Below are 19,144 nucleotides of genomic sequence, written 5' to 3'. Positions count from 1 at the left end.
GCTGCCTAGGCCACTTTTTTCTTACTAATCATTTAAGTTTTTCCAACTCTCCTGGGAGGGAAAAAGGGGACAGTGAGTGGCTGAGAGTGTGACTTTCACTGAGTTCATTCCACAAAGAAGAAAACTTCAGGAGTGATGGAGAAGCATTTACCCCCTAATGCCCTGCAGTGTTTTGCTGAATGCCCTCAACATGGTAATGCTGATTTGCCCTTGGCCTCTAATGCCACTGGGGTTCCTAGGTCTAGATCCCAGGGATTCATCTCTCCCTCTGACCACTTCACCCCTCTCTCCTTCCCCTTTTCATACACTGTTCTTTTCATAAGAAGGAAGCCTACAGCCAAATCAGGGTGGGAGGGTGGCTAGAGCCATAATTCTACCAAGTTTTGTTTTGTTTTCCATTTTATAACCAGTGTGTTGAATGTTCTAAACTCAGTAGAGCACAAACATGAAAAATATTATTTGTTCCAGTGACTGCCCCTAAAAGGAGCTGTTGAATCTCACTCTCTCTTCCCTAAATGACATTTTAGGAAAAACTTTATGCTCATTTTCAGATATTTAAAAAAATGCAATATAATACAATTGATCCAGCTTAAACCTTCAAAATCATATCCAACTTAATCATCTTCCTCCCAGCTCAGGAGACTCGTTGTCTACCGTGGACGGGAGTGTGCTTTTCTCTTTCACTTTTCTTCCTTTCTTCCCTTTCTTCTCTAGTGTTTTTGGCCCTTAAAGAAGAGTGGGGAAGAGGGAAGCAGAATTCTTCTATTTAAGTGGTGCTCTTTGATCCTTCTTCCCTTGGCAGTCAACACCCAGGCACAGCAGAAGCCTAAATGCTGGGTCTCCCATTGGGCTCAACACTTGGAGTTCTTAATGGGATCCTGCAAAGGCCTCACACTGCACAGTGCCTCCTGTGGGAGATTCACCCTGGCATGATTTCTTATAATCCTCCCTCCACCCTGAGTTCCCCTTCTCATTGGTAAATCCCACATTTTTCTGGATGGAATACCTGGAAGACAGCTTAAGACTTATATGGTCACCTTAACTAAACACAGCAGAAGTTTGCTACATTCTCATAAAACAGAATTTAGCTAGGTGAGCTCTCTAGCCTGGGTGGGCTGTTCTGCTCCACAGAGTCATTCAGGAATCCAGGTTTCTTCATCTATATCTGCATTTCAGCCTGCAGGAAGGGGAAAGAGGAAGTCAGACTAAGTAACTTTGTTTTTTCTTTCTTTTTTTTTTTTTTTTTTGCGGTACGCGGGCCTCTCACTGTTCTGGCCTCTCCGTTGCGGAGCACAGGCTCCGGACGCACAGGCTCAGCGACCATGGCTTACAGGACCAGCCGCTCCGCAGCATGTGGGATCTTCCCGGACCGGGGCACGAACCCATGTTCCCTGCATCAGCAGGCGGACTCTCAACCACTGCGCTACCAGGGAAGCCCGCAACTTTGTTTTTAAAGTGATGACTGGTAGTTTCCATACATCATTTACACTTCCATCCTATTGGCCTGACTTTAGTCACATGACCATATCTAATTGCAAGGGAGGCTGGGAGAATGTAACCTTTGGCTGGTAGCCATGTGACCACCTGAAACTTTGGAGGTTTTTTAATTACTAAAAAAGAAAACAAAGAGAATGGATGTCAGGGCAGAGTTTAGCAGTCTTTGCCTCAGGCATGTATGAGTACGTCCTCATGTTGTACTCCAAACCACTGCCTTCAGGTTCTGTTGCCAAATGTGGACCATGGCACCAGACTTCTTCCTCGTTTCCTCTAGACTCCCAACACCCCTCCTTGCAATGTCTTCCTGCTCTCATTTTACCATGCATCAAACATATCTGTAGATACTGGAACCCCAACTGTAGACAAGTTTCCACATTCTTACTGTGACACATGCAGTTCAAAATCACTGTGGTAAGTGACATAGGTGTAACCTTAAGATGTTCTGGGAACACATAGCAGAGACACATCTAACTCACGTGGAGAGGGCAGAGCTGGAGAAGGCTGACAGCAACACCTGGGAAGAGTTCTGAAAGAGCAGGGGTTCATCAATGCAAAGGCATTATGAGCAACAAGAAGAGCGTGTGCAAAAACCAGGAAAGAGAGGGAGATAGTGCATTTGCAGAATAGCAAGTAGGACACTATTGCATGAGAGTCAAGTTTGGGTCAGAATGGGGGGTGTTTTTAGAAGATGAGGCTATGAAGGTAGGCAAGAAGCAAATGATGAAGGCCCTTGTGGACTCCAACTGTATCCTGAAGACAAATGGGATCTAATGTAGAGCTTTAAGGAGGGGAGTGACCCAAATGGATCTGCATTTGCAAAAGACAACTCTGATGGCTGGGTGAAGGAGGTATTGTAGCAGGTAAGATTGGGTGCTGCTAGAACAGTTGGGAGGTGATTAGAGAAATCCAAGGAAAAAATTAACAGCCTGAAGTAGAGTAATGACAGGTCTGCCTCCAAAGCTCACATTCTTTCCATGCTAATGCTGGTTTTCTTCTCTATTTGTTTGTTTGTACAATGTCTCATTCCACAAAGGATATGGCATGACTTTCACAAATTCACAAGTACAGTTAGTGAATATGAATCCCAGTCTGCAAAGTCAGGTATATAAAAAGTATTGTATTCCTTTGTTTTCTATATGTCAAACTTAATATCTAATCCAAGCCCACTCCTACTGGGTAGGTGGGCTGGCCACCCTTCCCACCTGGCGTCTTGCCACTTTTGTGAGCTCTGCTTCCCTCTGCTCTCTCTAAGGCCACAGATCCAAAGACTATGAGAATCACTTTGGCTTCTGGAGGAAATCCTCCTCTTTCCAAGTTTCCCTCAAAAGCCCTTTCTCTCCATGCAGGACACTTAGCTCATCCTCCTTAAAGATTTTAGGCTTTTCTAAACGAATCCAGAAAGGGAAGTCAACCATAATTTTATCACCTGTAAAGCAAGAAAGCACAGAACTTGCATGCTACTTTCAGAGAAGAAGGAAGAAAAGAAAAGTCATGAATTAACATGTCAAAAATGGTCCTTTCATGATATCATGTGATTATTTCACATATAAGTAATTCATGGTGAAGGGAAAATAAAATAAAATAAAATTAGTGAGACAGCTAGTGCTTTGAAAGCCACAATGTCAGCTCTGAGCTATCTAGTGACCAAAGCAAAAATGAAGACACAAACTAATATTGCAACTGCTCATGGCATCCACTAAAGAAAGCACATCTGTTTTTCAGAAGCAACATGGTTTTACCTACCCCTGGGATGAGAGGAAAGCTTCTCCACTGGATCCTTATGGAGTAGACACTGCATAATGCAGGAACCACCATGTTCAACAACATCCTTCCAATAATTACTTTTGTCTGATAACAATATAGGCAGCAGAGACTTAAAAAAAAAAACCCCTTATAAATGGTCTCTGAGCTCAGCGTGCCCTGGACTAGTCAGGAACACAGATAAGCAGACAATTGCAGCATGTTGTTAAAGTACCATGGTGGAGGTATTGTACAAAGAGCAAAGGAAACACTTTTTCAAGTTCCTAGTAGAAGGAAGGATAGAGGGAGCCCAGCACCCAAAGATCATGGGGGCTGGGATGAGGATGGAAAATGCTCAGGTCATAATAAATAGAAAAAATACAATCTCACATTCAAAACAAACTTATACAAAGTACTGAAAGGAAGTACACTAAATTACTAGTTGTTATTACCAGGTGATCATATTGTAGATGATTTTTTATATTTTGCCTTGAGCTTATCTATATTTTCAAATTTTATGATAAGAAATTTATTAATAGTTAGAGACTAGTTTTAGCTGTAACAGAAGACCCAATAAAAGCAGTTTTTAGTTTCTGTCACACATGATGTAATCCAGAATGAAATGATATGAGGTCTGGGATTTGCTTCAAAATAATGTGGGGCAGAGGAAAAGTGGACAGGGGCATAGATGAGTCAAGACTGGTCATGAGTTGCTAATTGTTTAAACTGGATGATGGATGGGTACCTGGGGATTCATTATGCTGTTCTCTATTTTAATATATTCTTTAAATTTTGTATAATAAAAGACTGAAAAAGCAAACAAATAACTAAGGAAAGTGACCTTGGCACATTAACCCCTCCCTGGTTCTGTTCGCTCAACTGTAAAATAGAAACAATAAAAACACCCACTGCATAAGATAGTTGTGTGGATTAAATGAGTGAACATGTGTAAATTGCTCATAACAGTGCCCAGGACTTAAGTCATAATTATGATTGTATTATGATTGCTTAAACCAGGGACACAATGACCTCTTCAAGATCTCAGTTTCCATCTTTCTCCTCTGCCATCTCACGTGTGTTACCTGCTTTCATGGTTATGTGATGCTGAAGCTGTTCTAGGCATCACCTCCTTCTGTCGCCATGTCTAGAAGCAGAAAAGAGGTGAGGGTCTTTTTTGGTGTCCTCTTTGAAGACTCAGGAAACTTTCCAAGAAATCCCCTAACAGGTTTCCCTTTCCTGTACTTCTCATTGGCCGGGATTGCATCATGTACCCATGCCTAAACGAGTCACTTGCCAAGGGGATGGATCTGCCAGGTGAGCTTAAACTAATCAAAAACTTATACCCTGGAGCTTTGTGAGGGCCACTATAGTATACAGTAAACAAATGCCAGAAGGAAGAAAACCATGGCTCTGTTAGGAAGGAAGAAAGTGAAAAAGTGGCTAATGGACAGTCAACAGATAGTAATTTCTCATGCCATGTTAGAAAACAGTGAGTAGTTTTGTGGGTCTGGTGCCTAAGATAATGTAAAGAACAGGAAAAGAGAGGTCAGGTGATGGCAGGTGATAGATTGGGTGCCAGCCAGGAAACACTGCATTTTTTTCCTATAGGGAGTGGAGAGCCAGGAAGACTGAGGCACAGAAACTAAGGAAAGCACAATAAGAAAAAATATTACTAATTTTAACTCTGAATTTTCCTGAAGATGGTGTGTAATTCTATGCACATCATATGCAAATGCACTTATTACTCCCTCAAATATTTTACACAACTTGATGTGGTCTTTGCAAAGACAAACAAACAAAAAACAAAATAAAGCTTGGTGGCAATAATGGACTAGTGGGCTCGGCAGTAATATCTCTAAGCGGGGAAGCAAGCTAGCCTTGGATTTGATATTTACCTCTTAACTTCATTTTCTACTAAGACCTTTTTATTTTTTTAGCTTCTCTACTAAGTTCTTTTATGATTTGCCTTCAAGGACCTGGTGAATATCCATAGTCCCACCCCCGTGTCTACCCTAGGTGCTGAGTGTAATCATGCAAAGATGAATTCCACATGAGTCTTTTGAAGAAGACAGAGCCTTTTAAAGTATCATTTAATTACAAGTGAGAAATGCATTATTTGATTCATTAAAGAAGACCATCAGGCACAGAGGCTAAACTCAAGCTGATGAAGGCTTTTCAAATTAAGATGCGGGGAGCTTCATTATTGGAGTAAGTGTTGCTTACTGGAGGGCCTGCGCATGTGATGAAATGCAAATGGGTCAGGAAGGAGAAATTAGGAAGTATGCTTGTCACTTATGAGACTTTCTTGTATTTCTGAACAAGAAAGCATGATATCAGCCAGATCTTAGCTGAAAAAAGGAAGCTTATGATTTTTGTCTCCATGAAGGTCAAGCTGCCCCTTCTCCTCCATTGGCAGAAGTAGTGTACAATGAGAAAGGTAATAAGTGCTTCCCATGGATCTGGTATGTATGAAAATGAGGATGTTCTTCTTGATGCACAGAACCTTGCATAAGTTAAGTATATACTCGAATTTGTTGAATAAATGAATATTACCAACCCTGGTGTAAGCCAAATTCCAAGCCTGAGCAACTGAAAAATCAAAGTATATATTACATGTATCGCTAATTGTATCCTTCTTGTTATGTATAGAGGCTTTTAATTTAAAGCCTCTGTATGCAGTTACTATTCTAGGCACTGGGAACACAATATTGAATAAAACAGCAAGACTCTCTTTTCCCTTGGAGTTTACATTCTGATGGAAGATGATATAAAACAAGCAAGATAAACATGTAATATATATCTTATGTGTAGGTAGTGATAGATGCTAAAGAGATAAATAAAGTAATTAAGGGGACTAGGGAAATTGGAAGGTGGTCAGGAAGAATTGCATATTTCATATGTGGCCAGGGAAGGTCTCAGTTACATGATGACTGATAACCATTAATATCATAGTCCTGTTGATCAATATTTCTGGTTCTTCTTCTGGGCACATGATAGATTATATTTCCTTGCTACTTTGGAATTAGAGATGCCCAGTCACTTGCTTTGGCTGATAAAATATGAGTAGAAGTGATTTTTGCTATTTTGGCACATAAGCTTTAAGAGCTAGTATAAGATTCTTCATGCTTTTCCTTCCCCTGTGCCACAGCAATGGTCCAAAAGTGCTGTTCCATCATCTTGGGACCTGGAGTGAGGATAACATGGGGCAGAGCCCAGCCACCCCAAAATGGACATGCATTATGACTTGTTTTAAGCTGCTGAGGCTCAGGGGTGCTTGTTACTGAAGCATAACCTAGCCCAACCTATCTGATACAATGACAATTGATTAAAGACCTGAAGGAAGCTGGGGAGTAAGAAGTGTGAATATTTAGGGAGGAGCACTCCCAGCATGGGTAATAGTGCAAATGCCTCAAAGTGGGAATACGCTTAGCATTTTAGAGTCAAATGAGTGAGGAAAAACAGTAGTAGAAAATGCAATCTGAGAAATGATGGACCTCCAGATCATGTCGGGTCTTGTGTACCATTGTAAAGACTTTAATTTTTTCTGTAAGTGAAATGTCAGCCATTAGAAAAGGAATAACATGATCTGACTTAAAATTTTTAAAAACATTCCACGTGGTTGTTGGGGATAAATTGAAGTGGGAGTAAGATAGGAGCAGGGAGAACAGTAAGGAGGCTTTTGCTTTAAATCTAGGTGAGAGAGGAGAGTTGCTTGACTCACTGTAGTAGCTGTGGAGGTGGTGAGAAATGGTTGGATTCTGGATATATTTTTTATATAAAGCTGATATAATTTGCTGGTGGATCAGATACAGGTTGGAAGAAAAAGAATGGAGTCAAGGATGACTCCAAGATTTTTGCCATACGTAAATGGAAGGCTAGAGTTGCTATTTCCTGAAATGGAGAAGACTGTGGTAAGTTTGTTGGGGAAAGCACAGGACTTCAATTTTGGACAATGTTGAGTTTGGGATGCTCTTTAGACTCCCAGGTAGAGATGTTGAGTAGACAGGTCCATTATGGAAACATAAATCTGGGGTCCACTGGTGTATAGATAGTATTTAAAATTATGAGGCTCGATAATAGCACCAAGGGGAAAAGAGTGGAGAGAAAGGCATAGAGGTCTAAGGATTGAGCTTCTTAACTGAATGCTAAGAGATCAGGGAGATAAGGAGAAACAGCAAAGCAGGATGAGAAGGAGCTGCTAATGGGTAAGAAAAACAACAAGAAAGTGCATTGAAGAAAGACGTTCAGCATGTTAAATTCTACAGATAGGTCAAATGAGATGAGGTTGGAGAATTGAGCATGGGATTTAGAAAATAGTGGTCATTTGTAACCTTGATAAAAACAGTTTGCCTGGAGTGATGTGCCAACAGCCTGATTGGACTATGCTCAAGAGATAATAGAAGAAAAGAAATGGAGACAACCCCTTCAAGGAATTTTGAAAAGGGAGTAATAAAAAATTAAAAAAAAGGAACTTTATTGGACAAGAAATGGAGTCAAGAGAAGGTTGGGAAACAGATGGGAGAACTAACAGCAATTGTGTAGGCAAATGGAAAAGATCTACTAGAGAGGAAAAGATTGATAATGCTAGAGAGAGAGGGGAGATTGCAGGAGCAGTGTTCCCACATAGACAAGAGGAGATGAGACCTAGTGCACAAACAGAGGGGATGGCTTTTGCTAGGAGTTCATCCGGGAGAAATATGCACAGATGCAGAGAGGTGGTTGCATATGGAGATGGGAGCATGTGGAAGTTATTATCTGAGTGCCTGTGTTTTCTTAGTGACATTGGAAGCAAGCTCATGAGCTCAGAGTAAGGGTGGCAATTTAAGGAGAGATGAAAAGGTATAAAATGGTGGTTGAGGAGAGTGGGAAAGTGAATGGATTCAGAAAATAGACTGTGACTGCCAGGCAGCATTAAAGTGAGTAAACAATAATTCAAGGGAGACCAGTGAACATGTTAGTGTGGTTTTTTCGGGCCACTTTCAGCTGTGTGGGTAGATAAAGAGATGGGTTTACACAGGGTGGTGGTTTGCCATAGCAGTCTGATGAGGAAACAAAGGGGCAAGACAGCTGAGGATTTATGCAAGGGTGCAATGGTGTCATAATTAGCGATGGAATTTAAGTTGACCATTGAGGTAATGAGCAGGGTTAGTTATTATAAAATACATTAGGATCAATGAATTGTGAAAACAGTAGTAGTGGCCATGGCTGACTGAATGCCTACAATGTACCATCACTGGGGTAGGTGTTTAACATTAATTAATGCTAATTTACAACAACCTTGTAAGGTGGGTTTTATAATTCCAAATGTATAGATTGCTAATAGACTGACCTCACATATTGTGACCACAAGTGAAGCAATAAGAGATAGTTGAAACTCAATCAGTTATCATTTCAATATCTAATACACAATGCATATATTCAATTTCAATATCAATAACAAGGGTTATGTGACTCTAGGAACCTGGAAAAAAATGGGAAGGTACTTACAGATGTTAAGGTTTTGCCAAAGAAACGCAAAACCCAACCAAGAGACTGACTTGGGTAAGAGTTACAGGCTTCCTAGAGCATACACATAGAAATATGTATAAATTGACTGCAGGGATGAGAGCGACACAAATAGCCACTTCTTGAAATTGATCTGCAACTATGAATGAAGTTCAGCACATCCAAGCAGAGTCAACAGGAATCCAGTCAGCATCCTGGCTGAACTCTGGAGTCTTTGGTGACAAACAAGCAAATTCAGAAAGGCAACCCACGTATGACATGGGGAGATACACTGGTTTTCTAAGTGAGGTGTGAGAGGAGTCAGTCCAGGTAGCTGAAGTTCCAGGTCTCTCAGTTGAAAGAAACCTCAGTGACTTTTGATGATATATTTGTCTAAACAAATAGAGAATTGTTAAATGTTAATCTTTAAGGCTGAGGAATCTATGCAAGTTTTACATATTTCTAATGTTTACATGACTTTGGCCAAACAAAGTGACAGACTTGTGAATCCAACTTACATTATGTAATTGAATACCTGATTAAACTTGTGATTTTCATTTGAAGTCTCACTAAGTTATCTACTGTATTAGAATATCTGAGAGCTACAGTTACCCACATTTCTAAGCTTAATTTATTAGACTTAAGGTTTTTTTTTAATTAAGGAAATTTTATTTGTTGTCAGACAACTGAAATCCCTAAGAAAGGGATGAAATACATTAAACCTATAAGTGCACTTTAAAATATTTAAAGACGTTTAATTAACCAAGTTTGTAAATGAAAGTCAAATGCTAGTCATAGGCTTCCTCAAAAGTTGTTAAAATTTACCAGCCTTATCTCACTCCCTCTTGAGAGAGCACCAGAATCACAGCTAACTGCTGAACAATCATTGACAGGAATACACTGGAACCCACCAAAAAAGATACCCCACATCCAAAGACATGTTGGGTGACTGTTTGGGTGCCTGGTTGGGTGACTCGCAAACTGGAGAACAATTATACCACAGAAGTCCACCCACTGGAATGAAGGTTCTGAGCCCCATATCAGGGTTCCCAACCTGGGGTCCTGCAATGGGAGGAAGAATTCCCAGAGAATCAGACTTTGAAGGCTAGCGGGATTTGATTGCAGGACTGCAACAGGACTGGGGGAAACAGAGACTGCACTCTTGGAAGGCACACACAAAGTAGTGTGTGCATGAGGACCCAGGGGGAAGGAGCAGTGACCCCATAGGAGACTGAAGCAGACACAACTGCTAGTGTTGGAGGGTCTCCTACAGAGGCGGGGGGTGGCTGTGGCTCACCACAGGGACAAAGACACTGGCAGCAGAAGTTCTGGGAAGTACCACTTGGTGTGAGCCCTCCCAGAGTCCTCCATTAGCCCCACCAAAGAGCCTGTAGGCTCTAGTGCTGGGTTGCCTCAGGCCAAACAACCAACAGGGAGGGAACCTAGCCCCACACATCAGCAGACAAATGGATTAAAGTTTTACTGAGCTCTGCCCACCAGAGCAACACTCAGCTCTACCCACCACCAGTCCCTCCCATCAGGAAGCTTGCATAAGCCTCTTAGAGAGCCTCATCCACCAGAGGGCAGAAGCAAAAAGAACTACAATCCTGAAGCCTGTGGAACAAAAACCAGATTCACAGAAAGATAGAAAAATGAAAAGGCAGAGGGCTATGTACCAGATGAAGAAACAAGATAAAATCCCAGAAAAACAACTAAATGAAGTGGAGATAGGCAACCTTCCAGAAAAAGAATTCAGAATAATGATAGTGAAGATGATACAGGGCGTTGGAAAAAGAATGGAGAAAAAGAATGAGAAGATGCAATAAGTGTTTAACAAAGATCTAGAAGAATTAAATAACAAACACCCAGAAGAATGAAAGAACAAACAAACAGAGATGAACAATACAATAACTGAAAAGAAAAATACACTAGAATCAATCAATAGCAGAATAACTTAAGCAGAAGAAAGGATAAGTGACCTGGAAGATAGAATGGTGGAATTCACTGCCACAGAACAGAATAAAGAAAAAAGAGTGAAAAGAAGTGAACACAGCCTAAGAGACCTCTGTGAAAACATTAAACACACCAACATTTGCATTATAGGGGTCCCAGAAGGAGAAGAGAGAGAGAGAAAGGAACCAAGAAAATATTCAAAGAGATTATCATCAAAAACTTCCCTAGGGCTTCCCTGGTGGCACAGTGGTTGAGAGTCTGCCTGCCGATGCAGGGGACACGGGTTCGTGTCCCAGTCCAGGAAGATCCCACATGCCGCGGAGCAGCTGGGCCCATTAGCCATGGCCGCTGAGCCTGCACATCCGGAGCCTGTGCTCCGCAATGGGAGAGGCCACAACAGTGAGAGGCCCGCGTACTGCAAAAAAAAAAAAAAAACTTCCCTAACATGGGAAAGGAAATAGCCACCCAAGTCCAGGAAGCACAGAGAGTCCCAGGCAGAATAAACCCAAGGAGAAACATGCAAAGACATATAGTAATCAAACTGACAAAAATTAAAGACAAAGAAAAATCATTAAAAGCAACAAGGGGGCTTCTCTGGTGGCACAGTGGTTGATAGTCTGCCTGCCAGTGCAGGGGACACGGGTTCAAGCCCTAGTCAGGGAGGATCCCACATGCCGCGGAGCAACTGGGCCCATGAGCCACAACTACTGAGCCTGCACATCTGGAGCCTGTGCTCCGCAACAAGAGAGGCCGCGATAGTGAGAGGCCTGCGTACCGCGATTAAGAGTGGCCCCCACTCGCCGCAACTAGAGAAAGCCCTCACACAGAAACAAAGACCCAACACAGCAAAAATAAATAAATAAATAAATAAAAATTAAAAGCAACAAGGAAAAAATGACAAATAACATGCAAGGGAACTCCCATAAGGTTAACAGCTGATTTCTCAGCAGAAGCTCTATAAGCCAGAGGGGAGTGGCACAATATATTTAAAGTCATGAAACAGAAGAGCCTACAACCAAGATTACTCTACCCCGCAAGGATCTCATTCAGATTTGATGGAGAAGTCAAAAGCTTTATAGATAAGCAAAAGCTAAGAGAATTCAGCACCACCAAACCGGCTCTACAATAAATGCTAAAGGACCTTCTCTAAGTGGGAAACACAAGAGAAGAAAAGGACCTACAGAAACAAAGTCAAGACAATTAAGGAAATGGTAATAGGAATATACATATTGATAATTACCTTAAATGTGAATGGATTAAATGCTTCAACCAAAAGACACAGGCTCGCTGAATGGATATAAAAATAAGACCCATATATATGCTGTCTACAAGAGGCCCACTTCAGACCTAGGGACACATACAAACTGAAAGTGAAGAGATGGAAAAAGATACTCCATGCAAATGGAAATCAAAAGAAAGCTGGAGTAGCAATAACCATATCAGATAAAATAGACGTTAAAATAAAGAATGTTATAGGAGACAAGGAAGGATACTACATAACGATGAAGGGACCAATCCAAGAAGAAGATATAACAATTATAAATATATATGCACCCAACATAGGAGCACCTCAATACATAAAGCAAATGCTAAGAGCTGTTAAAGAGGAAATCGACAGTAACACAATAATAGTGGGGGAATTTAACACCTCACCTACACCAATGGACAGATCATCCAGACAGAAAATTAATAAGGAAACACAAGCTTTAAATGACACAATAGACCAGATAGATTTAATGGATATTTATAGGACATTCCATCTGAAAACAGCAGATTACACTTTCTTCTCAAGTGCACAAGGAACATTCACCAGGATAGATCACATCTTGGGTCACAAATCAAGCCTTGGTAAATTTAAGGAAATTGAAAACATATAAAACATCTTTTCTGACCACAACGTTACGAGATTAGAAATAAACTACGGGGAAAAAAATGTAAAAATCACAAACACATGAGGCTAAGCACTATGTTATGAAATAACCAAGAGATCACTGAAGAAATCAAAGAGGAAATAAAAAATTACCTAGAAACAAATGACAATAAAAACACGACAACCCAAAACCTATGGGATGCAGCAAAAGCAGTTCTAAGAGGGAAGTTTATAGCAATACAATCTTACCTCAAGAAACAAGAAAAATCTCAAATAAACAACCCAACCTTACACCTAAAGGAACTACAGAAAGAAGAACAAACAAAATCCGAAGTTAGTAGAAGGAAAGAAATCATAAAGATCAGAGCAGAAATAAATGAAATAGAAACAAAGAAGACAATAACAAAGATCAAGAAAACTAAAAGCTGGTTCTTTGAGACAATAAACAAAATTGATAAACCTTTAGCCAGGCTCATCAAGAAAAAGAGGGAGAGGACTCACATCAATAAAATTAGAAATGAAAAAGGAGATGTTACAATGGACACCACAGAAATACAAATCATCATAAGAGACCACTACAAGCAACCCTATTCCAATAAAATGGACAACCTGGAAGAAATGGACAACTTCTTAGAAAGGTATAACCTTCCAAGACTGAATCAGGAAGAAATAGAAAATATGAACAGAACAATCACAAGTAATGAAATTGAAACTGTGGTTAAAAACCTTTCAACAAGCAAATGTCCAGGACCAGAAGGCTTCACAGGTGCATTCTATCAAACATTTAGAGAAGAGCTAACACCCATCCTTCTCAAACTATTCCAAAAAATTGCAGAGGAAGGAACACACCCAAACTCATTCTACAAGGCCACCATCACCCTGATACCAAAACCAGAAAAAGATATCACACATACAAAAAAAATTACAGACCAATATCACTGATGAATATAGATGCAAAAACCCTCAACCAAATACTAGCAAACAGAATCCAACAACACATTGAAAGGATCATACATCATGATCAAGTGGGAATTATCCCAGAGATGCAAGGATTCTTCAATATATGTAAATCAATCAGTGTGATATTCCATATTAACAAACTGAAGAATAAAAACCAAATGATCATCTCAATAGATGAAGAAAATCTTCTGACAAAAGTTAACACCCATTTATGAGAAAAACTCTCCAGAAAGTGGGCATAGGGGGAAACTACCTCAACATAATAAAGGCCATATATGACAAACCCACAGCAAACATCATTCTCAATGATGAAAAACTGAAAGCATTACCTCTTAGATCAGGAACAAGACAAGGATGTCCACTCTCGCCAATATTATTCAACATAGTTTTGGAAGTCCTAGCCACGGCAATCAGAGAAGAAAAAGAAATAAAAGGAAAACAAATTGGAAAAGTAGAAGTAATACTGTCACTGCTTGCAGATGACATGATACTATACATAGATAATCCTAAAGATGCCACCAGAAAACCACTAGAGCTAATCAATGAATTTGATAAAGTTGCAGGATACAAAATTAATGCACAGAAATCTCTTGCCATCCTATACATTAACAACAAAAGATCAGAAAGAGAAATTAAGGAAACAACCCCATTCACTATTACAACAAAAAGAATAAAATACCTAGGAATAAATCTACCTATGGAGACAAAAGACCTGTACTCAGAAAACTATAAGGCACTGATGAAAGAAATCAAAGATGATACAAACAGATGGAGAGGTATACCACGTTCTTGGATTGGAAGAATTGATACTGTGAAAGTGACTATACTACCCAAAGCAATCTACAGATTCAATGCAATCCCTATCAAACTACCAATGGCATTTTTCACAGAAGTAGAACAAAAATTTCACAATTTCTATGGAAACACAAAAGACCCCAAATAGCCAAAGCAATCTTGAGAACGAAAAATGGAGATGGAGGAATCAGGCTCCCTGACTTCAGACTATACTACAAAGCTACAGTAATCAAGACAATATGGTAGTGGTACAAAAACAGAACTATAGATCAATGGAACAGGATAGAAAGCCCAGAGATAAACCCATGCACCTATGGTCAACTAATCTATGACAATGGAGGCAAGCATATACAATGGAGAAAAGACAGCATCTTCGATAAGTGGTGCTGGGAAAACTGGACAGCTGCATGTAAAAGAATGAAAGTAAAACACTCCCTAACACCATACACAAAACTAAACTCAAAATGGATTAAAGAGCTAAATGTAAGACCAGATACTATAAAACTCTTAGAGGAAAACATAGGAAGAACACTCCTTGACATAAATCACAGCAAGGTCTTTTTTGACCCACCTCCTAGAGAAATGGAAATAAAAACAAAAATAAACAAATAGGACCTAATGAAACTTAAAAGCTTTCACACATCAAAGGAAGCTATAAACAAGACGAAAACACAGCCCTCGGAATGGGAGAAAATGCTTGCATACGAATCAACGGACAAAAGATTAATCTCCAAAATATATAAACAGCTCATGCAGCTCAATATTAAAAAAAACAAACAACCTTATCCAAAAATGGGCAGAAAACCTAAATAGACATTTCTCCAAAGAAGACATATAGATGGCCAAGAGGCACATGAAAAGCTGCTCGACATCACTAATTATTAGAGAAATGCAGATCAAAACTACAATAAGGTATCACCTCACACAGGTCAGAATGGGCAGCATCAGTAAATCTTCAAACAACAAATGCTGGAGAAGGTGTGGAGAAAAGGGAACCCTCTTGCAGTGTTGGTGGGAATGTAAATTGATACAGTCACTCTGGAGAACAGTATGGAGGTTCCTTAAAAAACTAAAAATAGAATTAACATATGACCCAGCAATCCCACTACTAGGCATATACCCAGAGAAAACCATAATTCAAAAAGACACATGCACCCCAATGTTCATTGCAGCACTATTTACAATAGCCAGGTCATGGAAGCAGCCTAAATGCCCATCGACAGACGAATGGATAAAGAAGATACAATGGAATATTACTCAGCCATAAAAAGGAATTAAATCGGGTCATTTGTGGAGACGTGGATGGACCTAGAGTCTGTCATACAGAGTGAAGTAAGTCAGAAAGAGAAAAACAAATATCGTATATTAACACATATATGTGGACTCTAGAAAAATGGTACAGATGTACCAGTTTGAAAGGCAGAAATAGAGACACAGATGTAGAGAACGAACGTATGGGCACAAAGGCAGGAAAGTGGGGGGAGGGGGGTGGTGGGATGAATTGGGAGATTGGGATTGACATGTATACATCAATATGTTTAAAATAGATAACTAAAAAACCCTGCTGTATAAAAAATAAATAAAATTCTAAATAAATAAATAAGATAAAATTTAAAAAAATGTTTACTAGCCTTATAAATGGATTAATAAGATTTGAAGCCGAATTTAAAAGCTTAAAGAACAATTCAAGTTTTCAATTTGTAACTTTAATTTTAAAAATTAATTAAAAAAACCAAAACTAAGCCTCTGGTTAATCTTTCTAGGCACTAAAACTTCCCTTGAGGATGCCAAAAAAACTCCTAGCAACAGAGATGAGGAAACTGTGGCAGGCAGTTACTAAGTGGCAGAGCTGGGATCTGGAGTCCTGGAGCTGCAAAAACTTTTATGCTTTTATGATCACTCTTCATTGCCTTCTCCTGACAAATAATTAGACAACAGTAACATGCAATTAACATAAAGACTTGAAGGGTTCATTCTTTCTCCCATGTCCCGCAATGCCTCAGGGTTATAATTATATAATTATCCCACAGTACAGAGTGAGGTGGAGTAGGTGTTTAAGGATTGGACTGAATTAGTATGACTTTAATTATAACATACCCTGGAAATGGCTTTTCTTACTAAATCCCTAGTAAGACGGGGCTGAGGGCTCCCGTCTTGTGCAGGAATTTCTGGGCAGGCACAGAGGCACCTGCACCTTCAGACCCGTCTGCGACCGCGGGTAGAATACAGTGAACTTGGGAGCTGCAGCAGTCCATTCACCCTGATGCTCCTCCTTGGCCATGGCCTTCTCAGCATGGCCTATTCTTCCTTTTCAGTCTCTCCAGCACCTCTGTAGAAGCAGAGATCAGGCGTGACCTCCCAAGGTGTGCACACGGGATGGTACCACGCATGTGCAGAACTTCCTGGGTCAGGATCCACCACCTAAGACCCACTGAGTGAACTCCCTTGTTGCTGCAAGGATGGCAGTGTCCACAGGGCGCAGAGGAGAGTCTGTGTTACAGGGAGCAGTGGTAGGTGGGTTAATGTACAACACCTCTGTGAGAGGCTGGTCGTCAGCCCTGGGATCAGTAACCCCCAGAAGACGCGGCCCCTGGAAGGCTGCCTGGATCTGGCTAGTGAAGGTTCCAGGAGTGAAGCGGACAGCAATAGGAGTGGCTCCAGTGACAGCAGCAAACTTCAGCACAGCCCTCTGGCCAGTGTTCCTGGAAGATATGACACTGATCAGTCAGTTTTTAAATGGTAACAATGGCACAAGCCATCTGCAGGAGTTTCTCCCAGGTCCCCTTCAGATCTATAATGTAGATGTCATCACTTTTCCTTTAGGAGATGTATTGTTCCATCTGGAAGTCAAGGTTTGTACCACCTAAGTGGATTCCTGCTGCTTGGAATTTGAGGACATCCTCTTCCTTCATCTGTGGGACATCAAGGGTTCTAAACTTTGTGAACGTTTCCCTTTAAGTTACAATGAGAACCCAAGACAATGCTGTACGGGTAAGTGAGGAAAGGCTGCATTACCTTTCATTGGCAAGTCTGAAGTTTTCTTCATCCATCAACAAGCATGGGATCTTGAGAGCAAACTGGATCCAGAAGGACAATGTCACTTTCAGTTATAACATCAAGTTTCATTGAGCCTAAACCAAAGTTTCAGTCTCACTCCCAAGTTAAAATTTCTGTTTTTCCCAACATCCCCTGATTTGCAACCCTCAACATAGGCCTGAGTCATGGGCAGGAATCTTCAGCGGCGAATGAGAAGTGTATGTCTGGGTGTATTCTCCTCACTTCTACTGGATCTCCAGATTCGGGGCAAAAGAGAGGGGAAGAGGAAGAAGAGAGAGAAACATCCTTTCCTAGTGCTGATGTTAATGTTTTATGTCTCCCTCGGCTACTCCTGTCTGTCTCTAGAGGCTTCCATACCCTGGTCTTTGGCCAGTTGCCTGTGGATTACTTGGAGGCACTCTGAGGACCTACACACTGTGCAGCCCCTTACATCCATGTGAGTGACACACAATCCAGCTGATATCTTGCCCTCCTCCACTCTCAGCTTTTGCAATCACCTTACTGCCGTTTTCTGCTGGGATGACCTTCCAGGGACTTTAAATCCAGTTACCTTCAAAATATCCTCTGGGCCCGTGGAAAACTCAGGCATCCCTCCCATGCTGAATAGTGGTGTCCCTGCTCCTCTGTGGCTTTTTCTCCTTACCCTGCTGTTTCCAACTGCTTCTCTGGCTCACACCTTCAGGGTGCTGAGACAAGCCATGCTGGGCTCACATATGCCTCCACCTATAGGGAAGGGATCATGTGTCAAAATCCCAAGAACTTTCTCACTCTCCTCTGCTCGGGAGGCAGCACCTTCATGGGCCTGAGGCTGTCTATAACTCAGCCAGCATCCAGAGAGGAGTGAGAAGCCATGTTCCTCTTCTTGCAGGCATCCCCAATTTCTTGGAGTGGTTCTCTTAGAGCTAGTCTCATCTGACCTGAGAAGTGAGTAACTCATGGGGAACTGAGGAGTGATGACACAACAGTTCATATGCAACCAACAACTCATTAGTAAGAAGTTCCTACTTAAGCAAACTGAATTTGAGTTTCTTACCTTTTCTTATATAGGTGGTGGGATATTGCAAGGCTATCTGGTCTACCTTTTAACAGCGTCTGCATATGTACCTAGCATCTACATTTTAGAATGTGAGGGTTCTTTCAGCTTTGCAGCTGTAGCCCAAAGTCCATGACAAAAGGAGCCCCATTTAACATCCTGTTAAATAAATTTAAATATATATAATATAATATTTTACCAAATTTGGATCATATATTTTATAACTTCCTTTTTCTTACTTAAAGATGTATTGCAAAATTTCCCTTGTTACGAAATGTGCTCTGAAATGTTATTTTTAATACCTGTGAGAGGGAGACAATCTCTCACAGCATCAGTAGTATTCAGGCTTGGTCTAAAAGGGTGAGTCACAGTTTTCTAGGGAGAGAAAAGGGAAACCTCTATTAAAAGATAAAGAATCAAGAAAGAACATCAAATGTTTTGGGAACTGGGAGGAGGAGGAAGGGACTTGATCTACACAATCCTGTGAAATTGGAGGGTAAATACTTATTACTGCTATGATTACTATTACTATTATGATTCATTTTATTTTCAAAAGAGGAAACTGAGGCTTAGAGTAAGAGATCTGTCAGTGGTAAAGCCAGAATTCAAAGTTAAGACTTCTGGAACCTAAGAGGAAACTGAATATAAGAAGGAAAGTTAGAAATCTAGGAACCCAAAGTCATGACAAGGAGAAGGGGTACACTAGAAGTGAGAGGGTGAGAAGGGAAGGAAGATCCTCTCTCCGTTTCCAATTC

General features: G+C 40.7%; 1 pseudogene; it reads right to left on the bottom strand.

Annotated features, from left to right (window-relative positions):
* The window catches only part of LOC114897965, a 115,146-nt pseudogene extending 96,992 nt beyond the window's left edge, over window positions 1-18,154 (bottom strand).
* Window positions 18,155-19,144: the final 990 nt, after the last annotated feature.

This window comes from Monodon monoceros, unplaced genomic scaffold (assembly GCF_005190385.1).
Source record: "Monodon monoceros isolate NGI ecotype Baffin Bay Population unplaced genomic scaffold, NGI_Narwhal_1 Super_Scaffold_18, whole genome shotgun sequence".
Taxonomy (NCBI): domain Eukaryota; kingdom Metazoa; phylum Chordata; class Mammalia; order Artiodactyla; family Monodontidae; genus Monodon; species Monodon monoceros.
Note: the sequence above shows the minus strand (reverse complement) of the source record. Positions and strands in the feature narration are given on the sequence as shown.